Source organism: Haliotis cracherodii, unplaced genomic scaffold (genome assembly GCF_022045235.1).
Source record: "Haliotis cracherodii isolate W230 unplaced genomic scaffold, xgHalCrac1.p SCAF_15, whole genome shotgun sequence".
Classification (NCBI taxonomy): domain Eukaryota; kingdom Metazoa; phylum Mollusca; class Gastropoda; order Lepetellida; family Haliotidae; genus Haliotis; species Haliotis cracherodii.
The window spans coordinates 34,398,017-34,417,351 of NW_027266270.1; the positions used below are offsets into that span (position 1 = coordinate 34,398,017).

Genomic DNA, 19,335 nt, shown 5'->3' on the forward strand with positions numbered 1-19,335 from the left:
ACCGGGATTCGAACCCACAATCATAGGTTTCTGGCAGAGAGTTTGAATGTGATCCTTTATGTTATGCATTATATATATTACTATGTATAATATTGTTTGTACAGGATACGAACAGTATTCTTCTTATGTTTAATGTTTATATGTTTTATGTATTTACTGTCTTTTTGTGTGTTGTAAGTCTTATATACACAGCGTGGCACATATATAAACATTTCTCTCTCTCTCTCCCTCTCTCTCTCTCTCCTCTCTCTCTCTCTCTCTCCTTCTTCTTCAGCTATTTACACAATGATGTCGTTTGACAACCATACTCTGACTTACTATTCATCATATAAACCTTCTGTTTGATTTATGAGAGTGGTAACTAAACTTTATTTACCTCAGATGTTTTCTTTCCCTGTAAATGGTTCAAATATTTGCGTAGCACGATCCTCCTATCAAATTTGAACTTTAAAACTAATAAAGCACATCATATTACGAACGTGCTCTACATTTGTATATCCCGTAACCTTTCGTCCTTTTCAGAGGGGTTATTGTTATCCGTCGATCTGTTAACATTCACCACGGATGTGTTACTCAGGAATATCGTATTGTAAATCCTCTTCCGGGGTGATTGTTGGCAAAGAATAGCATACAAGTGTAATTTACTCTTTCGATCAGCTGATTTGGTATTAATAGTCGACCTAGTGGCAAATATAAGAACTTTCTTATCAATGCATATAAATATATAATTATTATATATATATAGCATCGGTAAATGTTATATGTTAATTGATTTGAAACCTCACCGGAACAGTAACGCCGTGCCTGACTTATTATTTTCAAAGTGTTATGATTTGTTTTTTTAGATTCGATGTACCAAACTTTCCAAAAGTTTGTTTACTTAAATTGAATTTTTTTTATCCCACAGAGTCAATTTATTGATTATATTTGTTACCCAAATTTCGAAGTAGGTCCATGTAGCACTTGTTTGTTTTTTAACTCAGCAATATTCTAGTGATATCATTGCGACCTGCAAATAATCGAACCTAGACCAGGCAACCCAGTGACTGATGTTTTGAGCATCGTCCTACGCCTTATGTGAACGATCATGCGACACGCTATCACCAAAGTCACCGAATCTAGTCGCTCCATGCGATAAACATAGTTAAATAGAAATATATTCAAATCTGGCATTTCCATGGGGTGTCAGCCTATAAAGGGAGGTAACCATTTGACATTGCTTCCAAACGAAAAAAATGCGTGCATTTATTGATATGACACAAACAGACAATTGTTCATTAGTTCATATTTTTAAAACACACGTTAAAACCATTTTTCCACAAGCGATCCTTCTGTTTGGGAAGCCTTAAAGAACTTTATTAAGAAAAGAAACCTCACCACCGTGGTCTAGTGGATAGAGTGTCTGCCCGGAGAGAAGGTCGATGGTTCGAATCCAGGCGCGTCATACCATGTTTGTTTGTTTGTTTGTTGTTTAACGCCACACTCAGCAATATTTTATCTGTATGACGGCGGTCTGTAAATATTCGAGTCTGGACCAGACAATCCAGTGATTAACATCATGAGCATCGATCCGCGCAATATTGATACGATGACGGGCATCAACCAAGTCAGCGAGCCTGACCACCCGATCCCGTTAGTCGCCTCTTACGACAATCATGGTCGCCTTTTACGGCAAGCATTGGTTGCTTAAAATCCAATCTTCCCCGGATCTTCACGGGTCCGTCATATCATAAGACGTTATAAGATGGGGGGCGGTCGGGTAGCCTAGTGGTTAAAGCGTTCGCTCGTCACGCCGAAGACCCGGGTTCGATTCCTGACATGGAATATTGCTGGAATATTGCTAGAAGCTCTCACTCACTGACGTTATAAGATGGAGCTATATTTATGATAAAGGGGCCTGGAACGCTGAGCCAGGGGGCAGGTGTGGAGGGTCACCATAAACCAGGAATAATTTGATGACCTTACAAAATAAAAGTTCTCATAACTTAATTCTGTAACATGTGTACACACGCAGCAGCAGAAATATTCACACCTGACTCGGTAACAACAACAACAACAACAACAACAATAAGAACAACAACAACAACAATAAGAACAACAACAACAACAACAACAACAAGAACAACAACAACAACAATAAGAACAACAACAACAACAACAATAAGAACAATACTCGGGAAGAACAATATGAAAAAATGTTTGATTCATACTGTCGTGATCCTGTGGTCTCTTGTAGTATTTATTCTTCCACGGATCTCTCTTCAATGTTGCATTGATCCATTATGCTGTGCTGAGAGTGCACTAACACTGAGGAGCGATAGGATGAGTGATGAGTTATGACAAGGCAGACAATTTTGTAACATCAAAGCCTTATTAACTGAAAAAAACTTTCGTTTGTTTCAACCCCCCTCGCCTAATATTTCACCCCTCATGTATGGTTTTAGCACACACCAGGGTGGCTAACTCTTCCATAACTATGGGTTAACCGCATTTATACTAAGGTAAAAATAAACATGATCAATGTTCTTAGTCATCTTATTGTCATATGAGCATCTATTACACTAGTAGTTTGTCGTGTACCCATCTATTAAAAGATCGATCACTCGCTGAAGCTATATACACGGATGTGGTCCATTTCGTCACAATCTTCATCAGCTGTGCTGTACAGTTACCAGTGGTTGATATGTTATATTATCACGGGTATTTCTGGCTTGGTTGCAGCATTGGTAATCGTGGAAAAAACACGGACGTGTGGAGTGAGTGAGTGAGTGAGTGAGTGACTAGCAATATTCCAGCAATATCACGGCGGGGGACACCAGAAATGGGCTTCACACATTGTACTCATGTAGGGAATCGAACCCGGGTCTTCGGCGTGATGGGCGAACGCTTTAACCGCTTGGCTACCCGACTACCCCCCGGACGTGTGGACAAATATTGTCAGTACTATTGGTTTGTTGTTTTAAGCCGCACTCAGCAATATCCCAGCCATATGACGGCGTTCTGTAAATTATCGAATCTGGACCAGACAATCCAGTGATTGATATCATGAGCAACGATCTACGTAATTTAATACGATTACATGCATCAACCAAGTCAACGAGCCTGACCACCTGATCCGGTTGGACGTCTCTTGCAACAATTCTAACCGTGACTTTTCACGGGTATCTTGTCATATAAACTGCTGGACAAAGGAACGTACACCCATGTTTGTTTGATGGTGGCTAAATATGAAAACAACAAGGCCATTCCAGTGCGATGTATTGGATACTGGTATCATTGGTGATTAACATGCGTCATATCAATGAGGATGTCACAATAAGTCATTCCTGTGGCGTTTTGATAACGTTTGTAATATTGTCAAACTCAATTTTCAAGTGCATATTTTCTTTGTATCACACAGTCAGTTGTAACGTTGATCCGTGAGTGTGCATTACAACCTTGCTTTGATCTGACAATAAAGTTTTAGCACTGATGCAATAACGACTGTTATTATATAATAAGTTTTGTAATCATTACGTAATTGCCAATAGAATTCCAGAAGAAGGTTTATTTTCTTTCCAAATACGTTAATAATTCTCGCATTTTGTTTGAGCTTTGTGGGATGTTTATAGAGCATAAAGTATGATTAACGATGATTGATGTTAAGGTAACCTGCCTCGCCTTCTAAATAAATGGAAAAGACTTACAAGCTTGATGGTAATTGAGATACGAAGCACAATTTCTTTGAGACATTGGTTTATTGCTTTCAGACTGAATTAGGGGCGGCGGGGTCGCCAAGTGGTTCACTAGTGTTCGCTCGTCACGCCGAAGACCGGGTTCGATTCCCAACATGGGTACAATGTGTGAAGCCCAGTTCTGGTGTCCCCCGCCGTGATATTGCTGAACTAGTGCCAAAAGCGACGTAAAACTATACTCACTCAAATTGAATTAAAAACGAATATGCAGTATCGTGGTATTAAGATATTGGCCCCCATGGCTACCTCTCACTCACTCAATCACCCAACTACCACCAACTCACCCATCCACTCACTTAAAACTCACCCATGCCCCAACAACCCCCACCCCACCACCACCACCCCACTCCCATCACTCACAACCAAGGTTCTGTGCCGACTGAATGTTTTTCTAACCATGCAAACGCTCACCTCACTTGTTGTTGATTCGCGTAAACAACACGAAAAGCACGTGTATACTTTTTAAATCACTGGATCCAATTACTGATGGAAATAGCTGACTGACATGCGGTATGCACTTTTTAAACAACTGGCATCGGATTTCTTCGCTTTGGTTCAGAATAGATTTTATACAAAAAAAAACCCTGCTCAGATCCCCGTGAGTAGTATCCCAAAAAAGGGGTCTGTAGCACAGTATCGCATGATTCAGATTCATTATTTCCGAGTAATCTGTGCAATTCTCTTGCATTTTATTAATCTATCCTGACTGCAGCATATATATTTCCCAGATGAGCCAAGATTGTGACCCAAACGAGGTGTCTTTGTCCAGGAATACTATATTTAGCGTCATTACGTTTGAGGCAAAATACATCCTATGACAAACTAAAACAAGTAACGTAGTTTGTAATATTCTTGGAAGTAATTTAGCCAGGGATTAAATGATTACCTTGTAAATGTATTTACGTTAGTTCTTAAAATATATATTCATATGAAATAATATGCCACCCAACTCAAGGGATAATCATACATGTATATGGTATTCTATTTAAATACTTTTAATGTAACACTTTGCATATTAAGAGAATCCGTCATAGAAAATACAAAATATATCCACATCAAAACGTACTTTCTGAAGGAAACGAAACTTTATTCTGATAATGTAGCATTCTGAAATGAAAACTGGTTCAGCTTACCTATTATGTCAATACAAATAAACAACCTTTAAACTTTTTCTCTTGTCTGTCTCACGGCCCCTAAACTATATTATTTTCCCTTCCCAGCCCTAACTGTAATGGTGTACATAGCCCTAAATGAAGCAAGTCTAGATTTTCTACCGGTTCTGAATCTCCCATCTCACCGGGGCACCTTTTCAATTAAATGGAGTTGTTTGTTTCTGTCAAAATTATACATTTTCAGATAGTAAGCGTTAGTTCATATTCTCCACGAGTTTCGGTAAATAATATTTCAATAAAGGAGACAAATGATTATCATTCATTACACTTATTCCTCAAATACTGTTGAGACGACCCCGCAATTCATATTTCTGTTCTCTGATGTCCTTATCAATGTTATTAACGACGCGATTATCTAAGCTGATTTCCTTCTGTCATCGTTAATTCACTTCGCATGTCATGCGCACATCTCTCGCGAGTACTTTCACGTGCAAGTTATCAAGTGTAGTACATGTCTAGCGATATGGTAAGTGGATGGGGTGTTCCGTGTCACTGGCATGTAAACACAGAGAAAGGCCTGTGTCTAGCTGTCGCTCATTTATGTAAATGTGGTAGTTGTTTGTGTTAGGCACATGTTTAGGGGAGATGTGGCTGCTGCCGTCATAAGTGTTTATTTGTGTGCAGTGATTGGTTTGGATACAAGTGACTGGATGCAGAGTTATTTCTAACTGGACGTAGTGCTGGTGAAGCACCCGAAGTAGGAGTAAAAGTAGAGTGGAAGTAGCAGCAGCAGCAGCAGCAGCAGCAGTAGTAGTAGTAGTAGTAGTAGTAGTAGTGCTGACATGGCTGAAGCATGTCATCGTATCTAATTTGTGCTCATGTTGTCAATCACTGGATTATTTACAGAACGCCGACATATAGCTAGAACATTGCGGCGTTGTACAACAACGTAATGGCAATGGTAGTTGTAGCAGTGGTGGTAGTAGTAGGAGTAGTAGTAGTCGTCATGGTAGTGTAGTTGTGGTAGTAGTAGTAGTAGTAGTAGTAGTAGTAGTAGTAGTAGTAGTAGTAATAGTAGCAGTGGTAGTAGAAGTAGCAGTAGTAGTAGTACCCGTGAACATCCGAGTTAGAAAAGGTCTTCCCGTGCTTGTCATAAGATGTGACTAACGGGACAGGGTGGTCAGGCTTACTGACATGGCTGAAGCATGTATAGCTGGATGCACCAATGCATATTCACCTTTTCTCAAAATATTGCTTATTTAGAAAACAACATTCTTCTGAAATAGAGAAATTTAAGGAAAATTAATCACAGTGTGTAACATTACATGCTACTTTAGAACAATCTTGAAGGCATCAATTCATCTGATATGTCTAAAACTCAAACAGTATATTCTGTGTAAACAGTAAACTCAACAGAAGCAGCAATTTAATGACAGCGTACTACAGCTCTTTTTATCAATGTCACACAGAAATTCACTCTTGTTCTAATGAAACACGTTTTGATATTTGTATTACCGGTATGTATTAATCATGAAATACTTTGTGTAGCCTGACCATGCTGAAAACATACTTTCGCTAGAGTGAAATAAATAAGATTTTTGTTAAAATCAGGTGAAATATCACGTTTTGTCACACCTACAGTCAGTCTGCCTCATTGACACTATGGTTTTCTGAATAAGGTCATGAAGATCACAAAGAAAATATAAGACTTGAATTTATTTCATCAAATGAAATGTTTATCCCTTCTTGTGGTTTACTAAAGTTGATATCTTGACTTCACAATATTAACTTTGTCAGATCACAAGATGAGATAAATTCATGCTATCATCGTTATTTGACAAGGAAAACAAATTTCTTCTATGTATTAATTGTTTTATATTTCTCGTTTTGATTGAATTATAAAAATTATCTAGCTCTAAAGATTGTTAACAATAGCAAAATATTACATCATAACAATATAATTATTGCAAAATGTCACAGTAAGCACAACTATATTCTTACGTATAAATTGATTTGATTAATAATCAATAATACATGGCAATTGCTTGCACAAAAGAAATAATTTTGTTATAAAAGTTTCAAAACATGTTTGTGGACATAAAACCAGATGGGTTTCACAATTAAACAAAGGGAATAAATGAGTAATGATTTCAATACGCATGGGAATTAAAAATAATTCTGTTTACACTTTAAGTTTATTGTAATGTTAATATCAATTTATGCATTTGGAATATTTGAATACAAATTGTTAAAGAGTTATCTGTTTCTGTAAATTATATAAAGATCACATGTAGATTGAACATTTACTGGCCATTAATTAGTTGGGTTTTTTTTCGTTTCATGACATGATTAATTTGGTACAGTAAGTAAATATAATTTTGGTAGAAATATTGTTTACAAAATTGCAGATCAAACTGTACTGTACTTCAAATATTTACATACCCTTTATGTAATAATTCAGTTGAAATATTACTCCTCATGCTATCTAATCTATCAACATTGACAATCAAAATAACAATTGTTCACAATCACAACAGCACAAGTAGATCTAGAGGTCTAATATTTTATTGGAATGCATTTGAGTCCATTACAAATCAAATACGCAACTGATGCAAAATTCTGATTTGTTACAATTGTAAATTTTCAGTAGGTTACAATTTGATACATCATATCAACATATCAATTTAGTTAGTTTCTGACAGATATCTAGATATGGTCAAAAGGTCAATATTTCGACTTCAAATACAACCCGCAAAGTTATTTAAACTCACAACAAATAGTTTGGCTTAATGGTGTGTAAACAATGAATTATTCTTTACAAGATCTCAGTAGCATTTGTATTAAGTCTGTTTAGCTACCATAAACTGCACTGGGGGTTACCAGGTGGTCATGGATATTTTAAATTGAAATCACAACAGACTCAAATTTATATCGGTAAGGATAAGAATAATGTTCAATACTTACGATAAATGTACTGGGATGGTTAAATTGTCAAAGTTTGTCCCGATTGCGTGCCTTGTTGACATCTCCATGTGTTTCATGGGCTATCCAGCCTTCACCTTCTGCTCTCCAAGCCTCGCTTTCAAACCGGAAGTAGCGAAGTGTGAAACAGGTCAATACAATAAAGTATTGGCAATGGTAGTTGTAGCAGTGGTGGTAGTAGTAGTAGTTGTTATAGTAGTAGTGGTGGTGGTTGTGATAGACTATTGTTACTTCTGTCACGACTATTGTTACTTCTGTCACGACTCCTGCCTCTTGAACCACTACTATTGCCTCTTGAACCACTACTATTGCCTCTTGAACCACTACTATTGCCTCTTGAACCACAACTATTGCCTCTTGAACCACTACTATTGCCTCTTGAACAACTACTATTGCCTCTTGAACCACAACTATTGCCTCTTGAACCACTACTATTGCCTCTTGAACAACTACTATTGCCTCTTGAACAACTACTATTGCCTCTTGAACCACAACTATTGCCTCTTGAACCACTACTATTGCCTCTTGAACAACTACTATTGCCTCTTGAACAACTACTATTGCCTCTTGAACAACTACTATTGCCTCTTGAACAACTACTATTGCCTCTTGAACCACTACTATTGCCTCTTGAACCACTTCTATTGCCACTTGAACTACTCCTATAGCTACTGTCACTTGAACCACAACTATTGCCACTTGAACCACAACTATTGCCACTTGAACCACTACTATTGCTACCTGAACCACAACTCGTGTCACTTGAACCACTACTATTCCGCTTGAACCACTACTATAATCACTTGATCCACTACTATTTTCACTTGAACCACCGCTGTTTTCACTTGATCCACTACTGTTGGCACTTGAACCACTACTGTTTTCTCTTAAACCACAACTATTATCACTTGAACCACTACTATTGCCTCTTGAACCACTACTATTGCCTTTTGAACCACTACTATTGCCCCTTGAACCACAACTGTTGTCACTTGATCCACAACTGTTTTCACTTGAACCACTACTGTTGTCACTTGAGCCACAACTATTGTCACTTGAACCACTTCTATTATCACTTGAGCCACAGCTATTATCACTTGAACCACTACTATTGTCACTTGAACCACTACTATTATCACTTGAGCCACAACTATTATCACTTGAACCACTACTATTATCACTTGAGCCACTACTGTTGTCACTTGAGCCACAACTATTGTCACTTGAATCACTACTATTATCACTTGAGCCACAACTATTATCACTTGAACCACTACTATTATCACTTGAGCCACAACTATTGCCCCTTGAACCACTACTATTGCCCCTTGAACCACAACTATTATCACTTGAACCACTACTGTTGTCACTTGAACCACTACTATTGTCACTTGAACCACTGCTATTATCACTTGAACCACTACTATTGTCACTTGAACTACTCCTATAGCTACTGTCACTTGAACCACAACAATTGTCACTTGAACCACTACTGTTGGAACTTGAACCACTACTTTTGTCACTTGAACCCCTACTATAGCCACTTGAACCACTACTATTGCCCGTTGAACCTCTACTATTGCCTCTTGAACCACTACTATTGCCCCTTGAACCACTACTATTATCACTTGAGCCACAACTATTGTCACTTGAACCACTACTATTATCACTTGAGCCACAACTATTGTCACTTGAACCACACCTATTGCCACTTGAACCACAACTATTGCCTCTTGAACCACTATTGCCCCTTGAACCACTACTATTGTCACTTGAACCACAACTTTTGTCACTTGAACCACTACTGTTTTCACTTGAACCAATACACTTGACCTCACTTTATTGCTGTCTGAAACACAATTGTTAATCGCTACTATTCTTACTCGAGTCGTTACCGATGCTTTTAACTGCTACTTGTGACTCTACTACTTCTACTTGTACACTGGTGGCACTTCAACCAGGACTACATTGCTACTTCCACCACGACCAACCCCGTCACTGTTTCCACATCTACAATGTACAACAGCGACACTGTTGTAGGGCGTTTGTTTGAACGTTTTTCAAATCGATAGACAAGACGCAATACAAAAAAAGAGTCATCGTCGAGAGAGGCACATTATCACCATTCACCGATACCGTCATGTCGGCCATGATTCGTATCATTGCTCGCTGTATCAATTTCATTGCCGAGCTCTTGAAATAGAAATCATCGTCATCATTCGTTTACCACTTTAGATAAAACATTGCTTCTGAGTGTAATAAACTTTCATTAAAACTATGTTAGTCGTAACCCCCGGGCCGGTAGCCCGACCCCTGGGGAAGAACGAGTGTGCTTGAAGGACCCCCGCGCACTTATCCGCTACTATGCCGGCGCGATCCGTTCCAAGCCGCGCTCCGATAGCCAAATACAGCCATAGAGTCTCCACAGGGTTACCCCATGCTATTTTTAGATTCATGTCGTTTCCACATCGGTCTTACTCTTAGACATGGCGGAGTAGCGAAAAGCAGGGAACCGCTACGGTAGGTCAAAATTAACATTTCTTGCGGAAATAACTGCGCAATATTGCGTTTGAAGCTTATGCTTTGCTGGTGTGGTTGTTGTGAAAGTATGACGTGGTTTTCCAAGCTTTCCGTATGTTTCTTGTCAGTGTTTGATTGTCTGCGGGGGTTGGGGGAACCGGCTTCTTATCACCCACTGTCGACAGCCTCTTTCCCTCCCTACAAAATACTTGCACAGCCTCTGTCCCCCTTGGATGCCTCGCGGGCACCATGTTTTCTGAAAAGTAAAAAACCATGCAGGTTTTGGTGGGGTTGTGTGAAGTTACAACCTCTAACCTCAACTTTCAGTTTTTACCGTCAGTTTCAACAAGTTGAAATACTTGGAAAGATTCTGCTGCGAGAAACCGCTTTTTTTCAAACCACCGGTTATACGCTACTGTGGAATGTGTTTTAACTGCCGCTCTGAGCTGAAGTCAGGTTCCGATTTTCCTTGGGTCATTTTTTCAGAAGTAGAAAGCTATGACTTTCGAAATAGTGAGTTACTTTTGGAAGTGGTATAGACTGGGAGTACGATTCACTGGGGATGGTCGGGGTACGCAGATTGGGAAAATATCAGGCACGCCCTTGAGGAATTTCTTGGGGAAATGTCGGGAGATTTTCTCTTATGAGATCCTCCACCACATTTGCCCTTTCAGATCAAATCATTTCTATTGCCGGGTGTCGTAGTTTAGTTTGGCGTTCTTCATTGTAACGCCCAGGTCTATAGAAACAAACACGGAACCGAATACGGATTCCGGCTCTACTTTTTCTGACTTTCTTTTTAACCTTTGTTCAGTTTTGAATTTTAATCCCAAACGTTGCCTATTTCAAAATAATCCCACTGCCATCAAAACGTGTTACTTAACTCCTTCCAAATCAGCCAGTGTTAGTTTGATTCACGTCAAAGTTATTAGGTTAAATGATTGAAACAGAATTGTGGTAACCAAAGATGTTATTTTCTTACCCAGCCCTTCTTATCCCCGAGATAAGGCGCCCCCAACCCCTGAGACCCTCCCCCGGGGTTTTCTCTCGGGCGGAGACGTAAACCGATAGGACTTCACAAAGTATATGTTTCCTTATCTGCTTTAACGTCTATGGTGTCTGTAAAAGAACATTGTTCCAAATCTGTGCTAAAAGAGCGAGTTGCTCCAAATTTTGAAATAACTTCACTGAAAAAACTATCGGACTTCTTTTGAACTACATTAAAGAGACGAGAGGGTGGTTCCATTTATCATGTCCAGCAATAATTCATGCTTCCAAAACGCAATGTATGAATGTTTTTTAGCCAAACCATATGATCGTGAGGCGACCGGTTGTAAAACTGAAACCTAAGATGGTTGGAGCTTAGAGTACGGTATTCCGTGTCGCTCATGTGACCTTCTGGGATATTAGGAAGCTATTTGCAGCGTTATGCCCGCCATCTTATTGCAGCTGTTGAATGAGAGTGTAGGGCTCCTGCAATGTATCTAAATGATGCCGTGGTTATATAATAGGCAATACTCCCGAAACCTCTGTCGTTTTGACAACGGGTCATGCTAGATGTTGCTTTGAATGGGGTTTCTGACTTTCATCGCGTCGTGTAGCGTTAGTGGATGCGGTCAATATTTACCATTGTACAGGCTGCATATGAAATAAAGCATTATTTTTAAAATGAGCATTTACGTCCATTAAATACTATTACACTCGCTACTGTTTTGAATACGTATCCTGTTATTCCTTCATGAAGCCGTCCCCATCACGTTAAGTAAACTTATAAATAAACATCTGCGATATGACTTCGTAAAACGTTTCACAATTGATTCCCAACAATCATGAATTGTGGTTTCGCCGTCCGTGTGTCGATTGCACAGTCTCACGACAGATGCCCGTTTAGGATCATTGACCACGATGTGTATAACGCGTTAATTCGTCTCTCGCCCATCCAATGTGTGGTATAGAAGCAATTTGTTGCTTGTCTATTTTAGTATGAGGATTATCGTCCACGGCTCTGTTCTCGGGGGACAGGCTTTATGCTGATCTTGAGTAAGAGGCATAAGCTATGACGAACAGTTTATTGTCGGCGCTCAATCCGCCCTTGGTCCATTTTCGATGGCTGTTCTGTCATCAGGAAACTGAACGCGCAAAGTGAGAGTTCTGATCGTGATTTACACTTGTACATGGCGTGTTCATGTCACCATCACTATGGTGAAGGTGTGTTTTTGATTATGTTCATACATAGACTGATCAAGGAGGGTGGGTAGGGTGGAGTTTGGGGAATGTTGGGGGTGCACACAATAATACTCGAAGTGGATCCTCTTGCTCCGCCATTGTTTCTTTCACCCTCGAAATATTCTTTAAGTTATCCAAGACAGCTATACAGCTAGTGCAACCTTACGCAACAGCAAAGAACAAAATATCAATATCATTTATATGTGTTTCGTTCGCCCACTCAAACTATGATATTGATGTTGTTGATTGCATGTCAATTTCATTTTCCACGACCACTCCTAACTACATTAGGTGTTGGATATCAATAGTTTGTTGACTGGTATTACCGTGTGGTCATGTCTATGATGGCTCTAGGAGTCTTGTCTCTGGGGTGTCGTCACGCCTTTTGGGGGGAGCGAGGGGGCTCTGTGGTCGGCACCAGTAGCAATACGGCGCGTCTTCACATCCCCCGAGTCACCTGTTTTTTGCGCCGATAGTCTAAACTCATCACATAGATAGGGATGATGTGTTATAGGCGCCAGTGGGGAATGGTCTAAATTATAGTGCCATGAATCGTGAATTTTTTGGGTTGTAAAGTCTGTATAAATATAGTAGTAGTCCCACACTGTGAATAGAATGTGTGCGTTTTATGAAATCAATCTAGATACTGAAAAAAGAAAGTCTAGCCAGCTCTATTCCACAGCATCAAAAACATATATAGAGGAGATAATTGTATTGTGTATAAAAAAATAATGTATTATAGGTTAGTCTAGTTGGTTTGTTGTTTAACGCCGCACTCAGCAATATTCCAGCTATATGACGGCGGTCTGTAAATAATCGAGTCTGGACCAGACAATCGAGTGATTAATAATATGAGCATCGATCCATTCAATTGGGATCGATGACATGCATCAACCAAGTCAGCGAGCCTGACCACCCGATCCCGTTAGTCGCCTTTTACGACAAGCATAGTCACCTTTTACGGCAAGCAGGTTAGTCTAGTAGTAGTAGTAGTAGTAGTAGTAGTAGTAGTAGTAGTAGTAGTAGGCGGTGATATTTGCTTCTGGTACCAAAAATGATTTCATCCTTCGGCTTGAAAATAGAAAAGAAATCGCTGCGTTCAGCAAACACTACCTAGTTTATCCAACCTGCCTTTTAAATAGTGTAACTATGTACTTAAAGGATATATATTAAAACATATACCTCATCATAGCGCAGCCCTGTTGTATAATACCTCACAAGTTACACTGATATTCTTTCCCGGTCTTAAACTGTTTAAACAACATCCACACTGTGCTTAACTCGGTGTCATGCCAAAAGATTGTCGGGATGGTTCTTTAACGAGGGTTGAATGTGAATATCCGGGTGGTAACGATGGATATGTAGTTCTAATTATATTCAAAAGCTGGTAACTTTACAAGCAAGTATAACAGCTCCAGAGAAACTAGTGTATTGTCGATAGTTTGAACACGAACACGTGATCTCTCGTTTGAAAACCTTTCTAAACAATAGGTTGTCACGTGATATACCAGACCTTTTCTTGCTCAAAACATCATTTACTTATAAAATTTAAACTCGTGGTGACGGTTTATAGATTCATACTCAGTAACACAAAATGTTGATAATGGAAGAATAGCGTGGTAAAACAAGGTCACATCAACCATTAACACATTTATGTAGGCACTCTATTTAAGTATAAATGGGTTTCAGTGATGGGGTCACTCGGTAAGCCTTATCAGAAATGCTGTGCTAAGCTATCGAGAGAGAAATCCTAACACATAACATGTGTTTTGTTGGTTCGGCCATGTCTGCCGTCGCTTGTTATACTATAACACACACAAAAAATCAACGACCGTGAAAGTCACAGATAGTGTTCGACACAGAGCAGCAGTCACATATTTTCATAAATATGTTTTTAGATTAAAGTAAGCTTGTTTTTTATTAATCTGCATTGGTGTAAATGCCATTCTTGCTGTGAGGGACGTATGTTACTCACGGAAGTGAATTCATGAAATTCAGTCTGATAAGCATCGTATATTATGGCTCATTATCTCGGTTGGTGTTAAATAAACTTTGTAAAGAATGTCCAGTGAGCCAGATAGAAGATGCGTATGATTTCCGATTAGAACAGAAAAGAAACCATAGACCTCATTAAGTCCGAAATACCCAACTTTCATAAATAAAGACAATGTAGACTTGTGATTCATTTACTTGACAGGAAATCACAGTCTGTTTTACATATGTAGCTAGATATACTGGTTCACGTTTTAAGCATAACGATGTTCAAAACCCTAAAATTATCATTATTGATAATAAATCAAAAGCATGAGGTCAGAGCTGTGTATATAATGTTCATGTCTGTATATATCCATATATCTATGGTTGCAGAAATAGCTATAGCTTACTGTATACATGACGTCACGTTCATGTTAACGGACATTTTGAATTAAACGTAAAAACCTATTCAGATAAATGTATTTCTTTGTAGTTACTACTACTATAGTCAATGTAATATGACAAATCAGTGTAATATGATAATTTTGACAATGACAACATTGATAATCCTATTTGTTGAAACACTGAGAGGACACGTACTTCACATTCACTTACACACTTTCGAGGCAATTTCAAATGCATTTATGATCTTTTCTGTATAATTATCTCTTTAACCTTCGAATGGTCAGCAAATGCCCATTCCATTCACATGCGGTCATTTCCTAGCGGGGATCATTATCATAATTCCAAATCCGCTTATTAGCGCTCTATGCATGTCACCGGAAGTTAAGTAGGTCATGTGGCCTAAAATTAACCGACATAGGAAACATGACCAAATGATCTTTGAAAGGGGCATGTTAGGTCGCACAAGAGAAAGGAGTTTTGTCGCAGGTTTTGTTGAGCTGCGGGGGTAGACGTATGTCTTGATTGTGATGAAGAACATACGTTCTCAACCACGCCTATGGGGCCCCACCAGGGGGCGTTGTTTGTGACGTCATCGTGACACAGCAGGGCGGTATAGGACATAGTCATAACATTATCATATTGTTTCAGCGGATTTCTTCCTTATGTAAATAATACAAATGGTTTGTGCCAGGAAAGATAATAAGTTGAGTTCCATTCTTCCAATGGAAAAATGTACGCAATCTGTAAAGAGTATGGCATTACAATTATACGTCCGTTACTAATTTCTGTTTTTAATTTGTGGTTGACGGCCTGGAACATTGTCGTGAAACTAAAATGGGATATAGTTCCAAGTTCATTCCCGATGAACATACCTTGTCATAAACACACATGTGTGTGTCATAACTACGCCATGATATATAGGACCCGCTCCGTGGTCTAGTGGATAAAGCGTCTGTCCGAGAGCGGAAGGTCGGTGGTTCGTTCCCCGCCGCGTCCTACCAAAGTAGATTAAAAGATGGTATTTGTTGTTACCCCGCCCGGCGCTCGGCATTAAGGGGACAATGCGAGGATTGGTGAGCTCGGAGTCAGTACATGGTGTCTGAGTGGGATCCATGTTAAGTTGCGGAATGGCATCTCAGTGGGCTAGCACTATAAAACTGACCTTAGTTCGGACCGGTACAAACAGACACACGTACGTGCATGCACGTCGCTATACCATTGCAAAAATCTTTAACGCGATTAAACCACATTTCACCTCACCTGTCATACATATGCCATAAAGACACATATATGTACCATTTCTATGTCATGAGACATCAAATCCAATATGTACATAAACTAAAAGCGAATAACAGAAACTCTATACCGAAAACACTCATTCTAGTTGACCAGAGATGGATGTGGGTCATTTACGAACTGTAAACCTCTTCCTTCCCTAAAATAAATCAAATAAATCAACTTTTAGTTTAAAAAAAAATCAATTCTAAGGAATCAAATCATCCTCCGTCATACTATTTATTCAATTGATTTTTTAACATATGTGTATTATCTCTGCTTCTAAACAAATATCATTCCGTAACATATAATTTCATTTTATTAAAAATGAAAGTAGGACGACTTTTTCTCACATGGTATACGTATGATATGAGAATATTCATTGACAAGGAGGCTGGTTGTGGCGAGGCCTGGGACATGGAGACACATGCTTCGTTGTTGCTCCGAGATGTAAACCATTTGATGTTAAAAACCGGAAACTGCAAACCATGCCTAATTGTATGTTCCACAATCTGACTCGTATCAAATGGAATTCTGGGATATATCTATAGGGGAAAAGGAAAGAAAAAGAGGAAATAAATACTTGAACAGTTCTAAATGAAATATCATTATACCGTGGTTTTAATGAATATAATATCAACAATATCTCTGTTTTGTAAACCAGATAAGTTACATTTAATTAATTACATAACCAGAGTCACGTGCTAAAAATGAGCCAGATGGAATATATTGCGTAAGATTACACATGTTCCGATTGCATATGATTATGTCGTTACGCCCCGAATATGAATAACGAATTGTGTGTATGTTCCCATCATAGTGAATTGTGAAATCTCGATGCGAAGGAGTGATAAATACCAGACGTCGGAGTCAGACAGGAAATGATTTGAGAATATGAAAGTTTGCTTTAAATTGATTAACCCTGACCGAAAATAGATACAGTATTATTTGGGAGTACCACCGAGAGCGAAGCAGCAGACGTCCAAGGACTGTAGACAACCCACTGTTGCATTGCCCTTGGAGCTCCGTGCAGTGTTAGATGTGTTAGGCATTGCTGTGGAGTACGCTGACGTGGTAAGTGCCGTTGGATCCCACTGGCTTCTCTTTCGTTGAGAAATATTGTTTTTTGTGAACTTTACACAATTTTGGTGGATTATTGGATTTCTTTTCAGATTTTATAACTCGATTTATGACGATATATATATTCCTATAAATAACGAAACTTTTATACAGAACTGATTACCTTGAACTTAGCATATGTAAGAGTGTCCTGAGAGGAAAGAACAAGGATTTGTCATGCCTGGCGTCTAGAAGATCTAGAACTACCTAAATATTGATATGCTGTTTGATGTTAATCAGTTCTCAGGTTGAACGTGCAGACGTTTATAGACATGCTGAGAATTATATGCACTGGGATTAACTAAGTTTTCATGTCTGCGTCTTGTATATCACACCAACCATCAGATTATGCCGCAGTGTAATACTTCTAATGAAATAGCCAAGAGAGTATTATCCTTTTACGCAATGTTTAAACATTATGTTTACAAGGAATATTATTTCAGACCCAAAAGTCGTTTATTTCGTCAGCAGCGCCTTTTTTCTATCCGGGTTATAAACTGCACCGTCAAGTGTTAGAACTTTCAAAAATGTAAACAATACTCATCAAATACTCATGTAACCTTTATATTTCTACCAAATATTTTTAAATCAGAGACATATTTCGACGATTAAGAACAATTACCAAATCTGCGACCAATTATCTCGCATCAGTCTTGTTCCTTAATTCCGCAAGGCATCCGAACCACAGACCAATTAGCTTGTACATACATCTCCGTTGAAACAGATGCCGTGATGTTGCAATTACCGTGTTGTCATTACGTTACAAGCCTGGTCAGTCGCTCCAGGGGGTCAGTCTGTTCCACATGTCCAGTATCTGACCATCTGACAGAGCTCATCACACCCATACCTCTCCCTCCACTCTTGACCCCAACACAATCACATGGGACTGACGGGATAACGAGGTTGGTCGAGTAGCTTCTGATTGTTTCATTGTAGATGTTCTTTCGCGTTACTTGTTGCTTCAGTCGTCTTGTTAGTGCCTATTTTCTGTCAATGATGTTGAAGAAATGTGACAAATATAGGTCAGATGAAACAGGTCACTGCTCGAGGCCTGCAGAATGTGAACAGTTCTTTATTACTTGTGCTTGTTAACGTTTATGAATGTTTTTTTAAAGTTTTTTTTATAAATACTATTTTCAAACCAACTTCAATCTTATTTCGTATTTGTTGGTTTTAAGTTTTTTATAAATCCTATTTTTAAACCAACTTCAATCTTATTTCGTATTTGTTGGTTTTAAGTTTGTATGGGTCCTACTTATAAACAGATTTTACTCTTTCGTGGGGTTATTTTCTTCTGTGTTAAATTCATTTAAAAAAATCATTATTTCAAAGTGTTTCTGTTACTTAAATTTGAAATCATGTTTCATTATATTCGACTGGTTAGGTCATCAGCAGTTGTGGCTCATCGTTAGGTCAACAGCAGATCCCTAAAGAATTAGAACAAATTGCACGTTTCAAATATTTTTTTTTTAAAAATCCATAAAAAACCTCAAAACATGATTTTATGAAATAAATCACATTTGAAAAAATACCAATACTATTTGGGCATGTATCCAGCACGCACATCCTTGAACATGTTCAAGCCTTACCTTCACGATTTGTGGTTAATATGGCAACAGAAAGTTGAGGAAATATTTCCCGGGGTGGAGAATCCCCTTACCCCTGACTACAATAGTATCCACCAGGGTGTTCGTATTTTTCCACCGACTACACAATCGGATTAGAAGTTACCAAGCACAATGTGTTAGCCCAATGTGGGTCTTGTGTTCGCCTGGTGTTAATTTACTCAGATCGTGAACGTGTAGCCAAGGCAGCAGGCCGCGTTCACATCGTAAGTTACGCATTGTTTATAAGGGGTTGGAGTTGGAAGCGGCTGATTTCCAGATGCGACCGGACGTGTAGGCCGACCACTTTGACATTTGAGAGGTCAAACCTTACCTCGTATCCCCGGAATGGGGAACAGGCTGTGCACCCCCCCCCCCCCCCCC

At 39.0% G+C, this 19,335-nt stretch overlaps 1 protein-coding gene across 3 annotated transcripts in view; it reads left to right on the top strand.

Moving 5' to 3' along the window:
* The first annotated feature begins 10,279 nt into the window (after positions 1-10,279).
* Positions 10,280-19,335, top strand: part of LOC139462544 (hemicentin-1-like) — a 109,095-nt gene continuing 100,039 nt past the window's right edge. The window contains exon 1 of one of the 3 annotated variants that reach the window (XM_071244354.1): positions 10,280-10,348. The gene's annotated coding sequence lies outside the window, so the exon portion shown is untranslated. Of the gene's footprint in view, positions 10,349-17,070; positions 17,303-19,335 lie in introns of those variants that run through there. The other 2 variants (XM_071244353.1, XM_071244350.1) reach the window with 2 other exon arrangements.